General features: G+C 35.6%; 1 protein-coding gene across 1 annotated transcript in view; it reads right to left on the reverse strand.

Moving 5' to 3' along the window:
• The window catches only part of LOC138703217 (POU domain protein 2-like), a 2,136,291-nt gene that overhangs the window by 1,745,107 nt on the left and 376,363 nt on the right, over positions 1–14,821 (reverse strand). Inside the window, exon 3 of the mRNA XM_069830922.1 lies at positions 9,621–9,666. The gene's annotated coding sequence lies outside the window, so the exon portion shown is untranslated. The remainder of the gene's footprint in view (positions 1–9,620; positions 9,667–14,821) is intronic.

Raw genomic sequence — 14,821 nt, forward strand, 5'->3', positions numbered from 1 at the left:
TCATTTTATTATCCCGTTAGCGTATAAGAAGTGCAAGGAGGAAGTGGGCTACTGCAATGATGTAAAACAATTTCGTATATTTTCCCACAAATACTGTAGGCCCTATGTTCTCAGCATCTATTATAAGGTGAAAAGTGGTTTTAGCTATACTGTCTGTCTACTCGTCGCATTTCTTTCGTATTCATTGTGTACAGAGTCCTCCGTACATGACGCCTCGGACCGCACTGAAACGTTGTCTCCCACAGTACTACTGCCGGACGCGTCGAAGTTCAAGGGCGTTTGTCTGATGTTCCATGAGTGCAGTTTACATCAGTCTGTTTTGAGCTACTGAAGAGATTACAAATTCGTGCGGGACATAGTACAAACTTTTTGATTTTTTATGTGTTTGAGAATGCTGTGTAGCATACTGAAGCGAGTTTTTGTAGTTTTAAGTTATGTAAAATATGAAAGAAAATATCCGAAAAATCATTCCGAATATTTCACAAGAAGACAGTGGAGTATTTCAGAAAAATTTTACGAGATGTCAAAAATGTATTGAGGCAGAGAGGACACCAAGAACATCTTTTGTGACACAGGTTAAGATACACTTGCATTCATTTTTAAGTTGTTCATAAACATTTTTACCTCTCAACAGGCATTAGAAACTAAAGTTACTACCGTAAAAACGACGACCAATTTCGCGGTAACTGTGCGAGGTGTATATTAAATACAAAATGCTACTGAACTAAATATCATATATGAAATACCCCGTATTAGTCAATTTGTACAAAAATTATACACATGTAACGTAATAATTTTAGTGAAATGTTTTTAATCTTTACTTGAAAACGAAAATAAGAAGAAGAAGAAGAAGAAGAAGAAGAAGAAGAAGAAGAAGAAGAAGAAGAAGAAGAAGAAGAAGAAGAAGGCATCCGTTACAAGATGCAGGACACAGTTTTCTTAGTTGTTTCATTTTGCAAAAAGTTATTGACAATTAAAACGGTGTATGTAGTTCGTATCAGCAAAAAATATATAGTTTGTAAATGAAATTAATTATTGTGCATGAAATGTTCCCACTTTTTCTTCAATATTCAATTTAAGTTTCTAAATGATGGTCCGCCACTTAGTGGAAGCCTCCTCGTATCTTGAAGGACTACTATTTTATAATTATTGTAAACGTCCCACACTCCTTCAAATATCATTAACACTTAATAACGTCTTACAAAAATTAAAATGGATGGAACTTGCTTAACATATATATTACCAAACTGTAATTTATTATATGTATATATAATGATATGTAGCATACTGCTGTGTTCTTATTATTTTCTAAAATAATAATAAATATAATTAAATACAAGAACATTTATTTTATGTGAATTAGTGCTGTATTAATAACACGTATTTAAACTGTGTAATTAATCGATACACGAAATCAAATATTTTAATTCGTAAATAAAATGAGTACATTTTGTGTGCAACCCATAAAGTGATTCGATGCGTATCATCTAGTCCAGGCATGTCAAAACCCTGCACATTGTGCAGTAGTCTCTATGCGATGCGCACTTGCTATTCCCCTACCTGGAGGGAGTGAATCGCCTTGGAGGGGAACGCGACAGGGCTATACAGACCTGCAACAACAAATCAGCTTTTCTTTCAGTAACTCAGTTTCAGTACGGGTACTGATTTGGCTATCTGTGAATGAGTTATGATAAATAAAGTGAGGAGTTCACAGATAACGAAGAGGGGAAATTATGAATCATATAACATAATTGTTATAATGTTTCCTCGGCCAACAACAGTTATTTTAAAATGAAAGGTTTTGATCAGTCCATGTCGAGGTAATTGTGTTGTGACAGTTTAGATCAGATTAGTAAAGTTAATCAGTACTCTCACGGCAAAACGAACTTGACATTGACGTTGTTTCAGAGTCTGTACTAACACAACCATCAAAGATTAGACGACTTACGACTTTCATTTCATAAGCTGGTAAGTGATGAGAATATTGTGGGGAATACATTAAGGCTCTTGTGGTTGTAAGCAACTATTTGCAAGGCGGAAAAAATTTATGGAAAAATATATAATGGCAAATTTTCCGTCTCACGTCACTATATTGTGTAGGCTAATATACTTACATTAATAAATCCTTAAACCTGACATAAATAGAATATCATCGCTTCACAGCTTGTGAACTACACTTTTAATTTCTTTCAGTAACGCTCCCAACTTGTCGATACTTGCTCTCAACGTTTTCTAAATAAACTATATGTGAATTTAAATTCTAAGCTTAATTTATATCATTTATTAATATTAATGTTAATTTATATTGACATACAGCAAGGAAATTATTTCAGTGTAAAAACTTCACAATGTCCTACTGCATGTAATTAATTGGGAGTATATTTTCTTTAACATTTGTGTACCAAAATAAATAATAATGCTTGACGAACAATGAAAGAATAGGGTCTATTATTTAAAAAAATTAGTACCTACTACGTAAAATGAAATACTTGTTCGTTTCTTGTTTTTTCGAAATTACTGCAATATTCTTTTTCTTCAAATACTATATAAAAATCATTTTAATAAATTATGCTTTACAAACCACTACTTTTTGAAGTATAACTGAGTAAGCCTAAAGTTTCTTGTATTACAATTTTCAAGTATAGACACTGATAATAACCGTGTTTTTTTTTTCCTTCTGCTAAGTGTGTTTATAATGTCCAAATGCCTATTTAATCCAACCTTAGAAGCGTAGAATAGATTATTGTACACCCCACCCACTGATAACTGATAAGAGCAACCCTTGAATGATGCAGTCCGCACAGACCGGCGATCCGCGCACTTAACTGCACATTCAGAGTCTGATTTCTGACATGCCTGATGTAGTCACTAGAACGACTGATGATGATGATGATGATAAATAATAAATTACTACTGCTGCTGCTACCACCACCACCACCACTCTTATCACTAATATTATAATGATAATAATAATGATAATGTTTTATTATTATTATTATTATTATTATTATTATTATTATTATTGTTATTGAAGTTGTTTATTTAACGGTGTTATATCAAATACTAAGTGATTTACAGTTCATGAAATTGGTCATAACGAAAAGGTATTTGGCGAGATGAGATCGATGATTCGCCATGTGCTTATCCGACATTCGGCTTGCAGCTGGGGAAACCATAGGAGAAAAATTCAACAAAGAAATCAACTGAAGAAGGAATCGAACCCACGCCCGAACACAACTCCAGAACAGCAGGTAAAAACGCTACATGTAGACTAAATACCCCAAACAGAACAAAATGATAATTTCACAGGCTACTAAAGTAGCCTGGGCAGGGCATGGTTGCGACCCAGGGTCAGGTAAGATGCAGCAGATAAAAAAGGTCCCTGTTTTGTGGGCATAGTTGCGCCCCGTTCCCATCAGGTAGAGAAAAGGTGCATGGCATAGTTGCGCCCTGATGAAATAGGTAGAGAAAAGGACATTACGGGAAGACGAGCCTCGTAATCAACCAACCTTATTGATTTCTTATTTAATTTAATATTCATTATCGATACCGTTAAAATGAACACCATGAAGTTGGCAGTACTTTATTAACTGTTTTTCTACTGTTTATGCAGTGATATCGATAGCCTACCGTTAAAATGAACACCATGAAGTTGGTAGTATAGTACTTTATTAGCTGACATATTCAAATGAGTGAGTTGTTGGAATATGGGACCTTAGCAATCTTGACATTTTATTAGTGATTTTCACACCGTGTGATGCGTATAGTGAGGTTAATTTAAAATGAATTTTAAGTTTAGTGAAAAGGGTAAAGAGTTAATAATTCACGATGGTTCTAAGTTTCGATTTTCGAAACCCTGTACTGTAGGGTTAAGATATCGGTGTACAAACAAAAACTTCAGTTCATTTATTGTGTGTGATCGATAAAAAAGTGTTATTTTTAATAGCAAAATTGATCATATGCTACCTGATTTCAGTGCAGCTCCACTACAATAATTTTAAGTACTTTATTTATTTTATGACAATCACTTTCGTGTGTACTATGCCCATCGGGGCGCAATTGTACCATGTACATTCTGCTACCTGACTTCTTCGGGGCGCAACTATGCCATGTCCATTCTGCTACCTGATTTCTTCGGGGCGCAACTATGCCATGCCTAGGCCTCCCAATTGACCGTGGGGAGCAACTAAGCCATACCGAAGTGGTTTTGCGAAGAAAACGCCGTGTACACTTTTCATTACAAATTCCAATGAATTATCAGAGAGACTGAATCTCGACCTTCGTAACGGGATTACGTCCCCTCGTTGACAAACACGACTGACTGGCATGACAGCGGTATGGCATAGTTGCGCCCTGCGGTCAATTGGGAGACCTAGGCATGGCATAATTGCGCCCCGAAGAAATCAGGTAGCAGAAGGGACATGGCATATTTGCGCCCCGAAGAAATCAGGTAGCAGAATGGATATAGCATAGTTGCGCCCCGATGGGCATAGTACACACGAAAGTGATTGTCATAAAATAAATAAATTACTTAAAAATATTACAGTGATAGCTCCATTAAAATCAGGTTGGCCTAGCATATGATCAATTTTGCTATTTAAAATAACACTTTTTTATTGATCACACACAATAAATGAACTGCATTTTTTGTTTCTACATCGATATCTTAACCCTACGGTAAAGGGTTTCGAAAATTGAAACTTAGAACCATTGTGAATTATTAACTCTTTACCCTTTTCACTAAACTTAACATTCATTTTAAATTAACCTCACAACGCGCCACAGACGGTGTGAAAATCACTAATAAAATGGCAAGACTGCTAAGGCCCCAAATTCCAGCGGCTCATTTATTTGACTAATTATGTCAGTTAATAAAGTACTGCCAAATTCATGGTGCTCATTTTAACGGTAGCCTATCGATAATCACTGCTTAAACAGTAGAAAAACAGTTAATAAAATATTGCCAACTTTATGGTGTTCATTTTAACGGTATCGATAATGAATATAAATCGAATAAGAAATCAATAAAGTTGGTTGATTACGAGGCTCGAGTTTCCGTAGTGTCTTTTTCTCTACCTATTTCATCGGGGCGCAACTATGCCATGACCTTTTCTCTACCTGAAGGGAACGAGACGCAACTATGCCATGCCTTTTTCTCTACCTGATGGGAACGGGGCACAACTATGCCCACAAAACATGGACCCTTTTTTTATATGCTGCATTTTATCTGACCGTGTGGCGCAACTATGCCCTGCCCCGACTAACTGACATGACAGACATATAGGCTGGCTGAGCGACAGACATGCTGAGTAAATGACTTTCTGCATACATTGGACATAGCCTATAGTGTGAATCCAGTAAGGTGCTGTACGGGGACAACGGTGTGAGAACTTGGCGTAAACAGTGCATTGCAGTACAAATACGATACAACGGCTCTTTCTCTGCTTCCTAATCTAAGACATTTAAGGAAGAAAGCCATTAAAGGGAGTTGTGTACTTGGATCGCCAGTGGTGTGAAGTGGTCAGCAGCTGTGGGGAGGGGGTGAGTAAGAGAAGCTTCCCTCCTCGAAAGAAAAAGTTTTTACCTTCCGACACTTATCGCACCTTCTGTACAAGAACTAGGATACAATCAACTAGTACTGTGGGAGGGGAATGGAGAGAACCTGTCGCCTTAAACCGCAACACGGATGGGAACTGTGAGAAACTGTAAAGAGACGTAAATGTACTTACCTCCTTTTGTACTCTCTGACTAGGGAGGTCTCCGTTCACGTTGTTAAAAAAAGAATAATACTAGCAAATCAAAGATTGGTCTCGGATAACATATTACGTCACTCAGACCTCACTGTTCTCCATACTTAGGAGCGAGAGTGGCTTCAAATGAAAACAATCGGTACAGGTCTGGACTTACAACCTGGCTTCCGAATTATGGAAGAGTTTGCAGTATTACTTACGCCTTTATGTTTTTACTTTTCTCTGTATTCTAACTTTCAGGCTAACCATCTCACTGGCCGACTGACTGATCATTCACTCACCTTCTGGCTGCTTGCCTAATCGACAGATCAAACAATTGATTAAGAAGTTCACTTACTGCTTGTTTGTTTATATCTACTTATATAACATTGTTACTCCTTCATTTAGACATCATCCTGAAAGCGCTGTATTTTCAAAATTGTCTCATAATAATCCCTTTCTATTATGCAACATCATTTTAAATATATTAACCCATATAAGCCCAAACATTTTTTTTTGTGATAAAAATACAGTAGCACATTAGTTACTCTCAAAAATCGGTTAAATGATGTTGAAATAAACTGAAACAAGGAACGTATATTTTCTAAAGCTAACAAATACTAGCAACATTATCGCACAACTTATAAAATGTCCCTAACACCAACAATGACATAATATCCGAAGGCACTGCGACTGTCCTTAAAAAAGTACGGTGGGAAAATCTGGATTAAAATTCTATGTATTTTAGCTTAATTCTGCTACACAGTTTGTATTTCATTGTTTCATTAACAGTTCATAGTAATTTAACAATATTTTCTTTTAAGTCCGTCATAAACTTATCTTATATAATAATGTGATATTTTTATTTCATTCAACTTGATTAACGTTTTCGGTTTTGTAAACCATCTTCAGATCACTGTTACCTATATTGAACTGTTATATGATGTGCAATGGGTTACATTAACCATATTGTATTAAAATATAAAATATAAAATGTGAGATAAAACGTTAATGAATGTACTGTGTTTAAAAATGACAACTTTCGCGTAGTTTCAGACCACAAGACCTCTCCTGGGCGCTGCGTAAATCCAAGCATGATGCTGCATATCTATTCCAACGAATTTCAACGATTCATAATTATGCAATAACTAGACTATTTGTAAATGCAGTCTCATGATAGTTATTATGCAACAGGTCATAAGGAAATAATTGTTTCATATCTGAAAGGACTGTATATGCTGCAAAACAACCTTCATTTTAGACTAATTTAATTTAATATGTTACCATTTTTAAATATGTACATTCATTAACGTTTTATCTCACATTTTATATTTTAATACAATACGATTAATGTAACCCATTGCACATCATATAACAGTTCAATAGAGGGAACAGTGATCTGAAGATGGTTTACAAAACCGAAAACGTTCATCAAGTAGAATGAAATAAAAATATCACATTATTATATAAGATAAGTTTATGACGGACTTAAAGAAAATATTGTTAAATTAACAAAACTTATCGGAACAAAAATGGGTATAAAATTCATAGTATTTTGCTGTTTAATTCATAAATAACTCATGTATACATATAACTCTTATCTAAATCAAATTGTTGAATTCTTTCTAGCTTGTAAGTTCATACATATGTATTGTATGCTGTATGCTAGTTGGGTGGAAGAGATGGCCTTACGGCCTTAACTTTGCCAGATAAAATAAATTATCATTATTATTATTATTATTATTATTATCATTATTATTATCATTATTATTATTATTATTATTATTATTATTATTATTTTATATGAAACGTCCAGTACGTATCAGAAGAAGTATTAATTCTGTAACTGGCAGAATTTTCATTTCATTCATAGTGTTCTGCCAAGGGCAGATCTTTCACTGCAAACCCAGCATTATCCAGTATTTCCTATTTTCTGCCTTCCTCTTTGTCTGCTCATATGATCCATATTTCTTAATGTCGTCTATCATCTGATATCTTCTACTGCCCCGAACTGTTCTCTCGTTCACGAACTAAGAAGAGAAACTGATAAAACGAAGGAAGAATGGATGAAAGAGAAATGTGAAGAAATACAAGATCTAGAGAAAAAAGGAAGATGTGATTTAATGTACCGCGAAGTAAAATGTATGGACTTCACAAATACAGGACAAAATCGGAAATGAAATAACAGACAAACAAGGAATACTAAACAGATGGACGAAATATGTATGTGGAATAGTTATATGAGACAAGGAATAATCCAAGATGACTTAGCTGTAGAAGACGAAGCATTCGTATCAGAAGACGAAAACGGATTTTATATTTTAAGGGAAGAAGTTGAACTATCGCTTAAGAGAATAAAGAATAGGAAAGCAACAGGAGTTGATGGAATCCCCATTGAATTAATAAAATGTTTTGGTAAAGATAAGAAGGAAATTCTGTCATTATGCAACGAAATATATGAGAAAGGCGGATGACCTGAAGATTTTACGGAGATAGTGTCGAAGAAAAATAATGCCAAAAATGTAAAGAGTTCAGGACTATCAGCCTGATACCACACTCGGCAAAGATTTCCTTGCGAATACTGAATCGACGTTTATACTCGTATTCTAATATGGAAAAAGAGTTGAAGAACAGTTGGGCTTCAGGAAGGGAAAAGGTACGAGAGATGCAATTGGACTGCTACGAACAATCAGCAAAAGATACCTAGAGAAGAATAATGAACAAATTATCACTCTTATATCAATAATACTTTCTCTGAGTGATAAGCTATTTCGTCTGGATTTCATATGCAAACGCTGCTCTAAATGTATATATGGCAAAAAAAAAAAAAAAAACCCCGGACCGAACCTTGTAGCTGATTTCAGAGCCATGTTCACTCCAGAGCACGAAAGACTGGTAACTAAGACTTCCGTGGTTCGAATCCTGCCTGGGAAGAATTTTTTTTTTTTTTTCCTTATTCAAATTTATTCTCAATACTTTTCGATTGCAGCTATATTTTACTACTTAATTAACTTATTATTCCCAGAACATGAATTTTACCAGCAATCGAAAAGTATTGGGAATAAATTTGAATAAGGAACAAAAAAAAGTTTCCTTCTCAGGCAGGATTCGAACCACGAAAGTCTTAGTTACCAGTCTATCGTGCTCTGGAGTGAACAAAGCTCTGAAATCAGCTACAAGGGCCAGTCCGGTTTATTTTTTTTGCCACTACTGTACGCAAGTCCAAAGTCCATTTCCGTAATATTTTAAAATGGGCCAAAGAAATGTCATCATTATCTGTTCAGTAACATAGATTACATGATAAATAAATGGAATTTGAAATATTGAATTATTAGAAAGTAACTAACATAGACGTTATTAATATAATTTCTAAATACATTGAGCAATCAAGATCAACTAAGCGGCTACAGAATATTCTAAGAATAGGGTTTAGATACTCTACGCCATAACCAATGCTTCCATTGTTACAATGCAATATTTAGGCATGAAAATTAAACAGAAGTTTGTTAGACATTTGGTCTGTTTAATAAACACATTTTTTCAAGTTTGAGGAAATGGTTTTAAATTTCCAAACATGAATTGGTTTGGTGCAATGTTATTACACTGTACTTATTAGAAATGTGGTAGAAACTTCACTGTCAGATTAAGAAGATTTTGGACAAAAATTGTTCCTTATCGTGCTTTAATTAAGAAAATTTAAAGAAACTGGTTCAATACATATGAAATGAGGAAGACGAAGAAGTGATATTCAGGTTGCAGAGGTCCGAAAAAGCCAAAGCTTAGCTAGAGAAAAACTGTTAGTTAGCAGTGCTAATGTGTTAAGCAAACTCTTGCAAATTAATGAATGAAAGGGAAAATGGGAGGAGAAACATTACACTAATCTGTGCTCACCTCAACTGACGAAATTTCTATGTGAAACGTGGACTTGCCGGGGAATCTGAAACAATGCAAAATAAACATGTAAGATTTTACAGAAAGTGACATAACAATATAGGTTGATAGGCCCAAACCTTAAAAGGACATTATAATAATTTATAACTCCATTATAAAGGATGTATAATTTTCTAACTTATTTTTTTCCTGTAGGAGAATCTGAGACTTTTACAATCGAGTGTGAATTTATTACATGCATACATACACATACACACACAAACACATATACAGGGTGTTTCAAAAATAAGGGGCATACTTTCAGGTATGTATTTCCCACATGTAGACAATCAAAATAGTTCTTTACAACATGTGTCCGGAAGTGCTTCATTTCCGAGTTATGGCTTCACAACATTGAAATTCACCGGAACGTTTTTCTTTCCGCAGGTCGTTGTCATTACAGAAGATGTTCAAAATGTCCACCTCCTGCTTGAATACAGACCTCACATCGATGTATCATTGACCTGCGAACACGATCCCAAACTCCAGGAGTATTGCATATGTCCTCAGAACATGCCACAATTCGATTCCGAAGGGATTCCTAATCAGGTACCGGAGACGAATAAACCAATGATTTTAAATGGCCTCACAAGTAGAAATCGAGAGGGTTCAGATCAGGTGAGCGTGGAGGCCAAGCAATTGGGCCACCTCTACCTATCCATCGATCAGGAAACCTTCGATCCAAGTACCGGCGAGCCGTACGACTGAAGTGTGCAGGAGCGCCATCATGCAAGAAGTGAATGTGTTGACGATTGATCAGTGGAGTGTCTTCTAAAACATGAGGTATGGTGTTTTCCAGGAAGTTTGTGTACGCCTGCCCCGTAAGTCTGTTTACAAGTACATGATACCGACCCACATTTGAGGGAGAACCGCACCTGGTGATGAGATGGAACAGTTGCACGTGGGTTTTCATACGCCCATACATGCTGATTGTGGAAATTTGTTATGCCATCTCGTGTGAACTGTGCTTCATCTGTAAATAATACTAAGGCAGGAAAGTTCGGATTTACACCACACTGCTGCAAGAACCACTGACAGAACCTAACTCGTGCAGGGTAATCTGCTGGTGACAGGGCCTGTACACGTTGCAAATGATAAGGATACAATTGATACTCTTTCAACAGTCTCCAGACAGTCGTATGAGGAACATTGACTTGCAACATCACCCTTCGTGTGCTGATAGAAGGAGTCATGTTCACAGCCTCCAGAATCTCCTCCTGTACTTCTGGAGTTGTAGATCTTGGTCGTCCCCTTCCCAAACCAGAAGAGTCAAATTTTCCATACTCGCACAGACGGTAATGGAGACGTACAAATGTCTTCCGATCTGGACATTGTCGCTGTGGGTACCTCTCCTGGTACAAACGAAGAGCCAGCGCAGCACTGCCGTCTGCCTTACCGTACATGAAGTGTATCTCTGCCAGCTCTTGATTTGAATACATGTCGCACAGTCTAACGCCTACACAACACTGAATGTAACCTTCGCCTCGGAATGAACTGTCAGAGTGCCCTCTTAATGTCTCCTTTGACGGCAACGACCTGCGGAAAGAAAAACGCTTCGGTGAATTTCAATGTTGTGAAGGCTATAACTCGGAAATAAAGCATTTCCGGACACATGTTGTAATAAACTATTTTGATTGTCTACATGTGGGAAATACATACCTGAAATTATGCCCCGTATTTTTTAAACACCCCGTATATATATATATATATATATATATATATATATATATATATATATATATATATATACAGAGTGTATCAAAAGGTCAGGTCAATTCTTAAGGAGGTGATTCAAGACCTTATTGGAGCAAAAAAATCTAATACACTTTTTGAATATTCGTCCCCGTTTCCGAGTTACACGAATATCAAGTACTGTATCTATTCCCATTTGATTCCACACCTAACGGACCTGTCTGCTTGAGATAAGGGAGGCTAATTGTCAGTTGTCTAGAGCAGATGCTCAAAATGTCCCCCTCTCGCACGAACACACGATTCAGCACGCAGTCTGACCTCTCGCTGCGCATTATCCAATCCGTGCTGGTGTATCTTCTTTGCAGCCGTGTTAATATTTGCAACGAGTTCTTCGAATATAACTGTTCTATAAATTCTAACTTTCAGATTTCCCATATTCATTCTCAGTTTAATTTCCTCCCGAGCGTCATTTATATTTGTTACTGTTGCTCCAAGATATTTTCACTTTTTGCACCTCTTCGAAGGATAAATTTCCAATTTTTATATTTCCATTTCGTACAATGTTCTGGTCACGAGACATAATCATATACTTTGTCTTTTCGGGATTTACTTCCAAATCTATCTCTCTACTTCCTTCAAGTAAAATTTCCGTGTTTTCCCTAATCATTTGTGGGCTTTCTACTAGCATATTCACGTCATCCGCATAGACAAGAAGTTGATGTAACCCGTTCATTTCCAAACCCTCTCTGTTATACTGAACTTTCCTAATGGCATATTCTAGAACAAAGTTAAAAGTAAAGGTGATAGTGCATCTCCTAGCTTTAACCGTCAGTGAATTGGAAAAGCATCAAACAGAAGCTGGCCTATACGGACTGTGCAGTAAGTTTCACTGAGACGCATTTTAATTAAACGAACTAGTTTCTTGGGAATACCAAATTCAATGCGAATGTTATATTAAACTTCTCTCTTAACCGAGTCATATGCCGTTTTGAAATCTATGAATAACTGATGCACTATACCCTTATACTCCCATTTTTCTCTAATATCTTTCGAATACAAAAATTCTGAACAGTAGTCGATCTATTACGCCTAAAACCGCATTGATAATCCCCAATAATTTCATCTACGTACAGATTCAATCTTCTCAAAAGAATATTGGACAAAATTTTGTACGACGTCAACAAAAGTGATATTCCTCGAAAGTTACTACAGTTAGTCTTGTTCTCCTTCTTAAAAATAGGTACAATTATGGACTCCTTCCATTGTTCTGGCACAACTTCCTTTTCCCAAATATAAAGTACAAGTTTATAAATTTTGCTAGATATACATATTGCTGCACAGAAAAAAGTCAGAATTACATACAAATAATCCAGACATCAGTGCTAAACTGTAACACAGAGGTAATGAAAATTTTACTTTATCAGCATTGAAAGCGGAGATGTAATGACGTATTAAATAGCAGTATATTAGATTTGTATGCCGCACGAGTACAAAAGGGTTAATACTCAAATCGACCTCATTTTAGAAACTGGCTTCTGATTCTGCATCAGCACTGTATGTTCCTCTTTCGATTCCATAATGAAATATATTTCATATAGCAAAAACGTAACTGTATTTCTGCAGTGCCTGGGAAAAGTGACATAATTCAGTTTCCACAAACATTTATTGACAATTTACACTGGTTTATGTCGATTTGATTTTTTTCTGTATGAATTATTGTAATGGGAGAAATTCTTATGTCTTTTTTCCAAGCGAGCAGACGTTCTGTAAGTTGTCAATAAATTATCAAAAAAAAATTGTGAAAACTGGCTTATGTCACTTTCCCAGGCACTGCAGATTGAAAGATTCAAGGTACAGTCCAATAAAGATCTGAAGGTAGCATATTGACATCCCTGGAGAATGTAATAACAAGCCTTTAAATATTTATCTGTAGAATTATATTTTCAATTCTGTTTCCTTGCATGCTAGCGAAGAGTGCGTGTTTAAAATATGACAAAGAACTCAGTGAGCGAGGTGGTTGTTTTGTTTCCAGACTGCTGGCCAGCACATCGCTGTTTATTGCATCATGACCCATGTTCCTGCAGCCATGCCTTACACCTTCACTAATTGCCACTGTACAGCCAGGTTACCAAACTTCCTGCCCTCGCAACTACTAGGAATGCGACATTTAAGAAAACTATACAAGTGTATAGGACATACTTTCGAAAATACATTATCTCGTCTCTTGAAAAATTTGTGCAGAATTTATTAAAATTTTAGTTGCTGCACTTCAGTCAAATTATGGCTTTAGTACAACTTGATGCTGTTTGGGTAAAGGGAGATAAGTCATAAAAATTAATTTTGATTTAAATGAAAATTAAACTTCGAACAGTTATTGAAAATAATTTTCTACACAAATAACACATATTAAATACTAGTATTATTTTGTTTTTTTACATACCAACTTGTAGAATTTAACTTTTGTATTCACCTGGGGAACAAAACTCCATTTGCCCCCCAAAAAATAATAAATAAATAACTTAACACTCTTTATACCATCGAATTTTTCTCATTATTTTGTCGTTAAAATTATTCTTAAATTATACATACATATATAACGTACAATACCGGTTTTTGTCGAATATCAATTATTTCAAAGGAATGTATTGAAGTTACATAAGGTATCAATACATGAATAGTGTTTTAAACAGTTTGTTTTAGATGTTTTAAAAGTTTTTGCACATCTATCCGAAACATAGAGCCATGAAATCAGTATTCATAATAGATTTGAAAGATGAGGATATTTACGTCTTATTGCTAGCGATTAGTGAATGTAAAGTGAAAAAAAAATGCAATAAACTAAATAAAATGCCGTCGACAGGGTATACTTTACACAAGGGGGGTAACTTTACACATTTCTAGAAAAATGATGTATAACAGTTTTAATAATGGCACACACTTCAGTCTACCACACATATGTGCTGTTGTCACATAGAATCAGTTCCACGGAGTTGCTACACATTGTCTGTAATGTGCTGCTTTCTAAACATTTTTCTAGAAATGTGTAAAGTTACCCCCCTTGTGTAAAGTACACCCGGTTGAGAGTGAATAATCATACTTTTATGTAAAAAATATAAATACAGAATATACAATTTAGTCTTAGACTAGCGATTAGTGAATGCAAGTGAAAATAATTGCAACAGGCTAAAATAGTTTATTTTTACATGGAGCTGAATCGTAGAACAAAAGATTATTCTACATGGACGAGTACAATCTCATCGCGAAGGCTCTACCCTGCACAATTAGAGATTTCTATGTTGGTATGTTTTCTCTTCCAGGGAGACGTTGTGCTTTTTGGATTAGCTACTTTTATGGAATAGTGCTTTAAATGGAATTTAATTATGTAAAATGAATCATAGTAAATCAAAGTATGTAACGATGAAATCTGTCACGTTATTGGCAGAGAAAGTCGTGGTCTATCGCCATTAGTT

Source organism: Periplaneta americana, chromosome 7, assembly GCF_040183065.1.
Source record: "Periplaneta americana isolate PAMFEO1 chromosome 7, P.americana_PAMFEO1_priV1, whole genome shotgun sequence".
NCBI classification, from domain to species: domain Eukaryota; kingdom Metazoa; phylum Arthropoda; class Insecta; order Blattodea; family Blattidae; genus Periplaneta; species Periplaneta americana.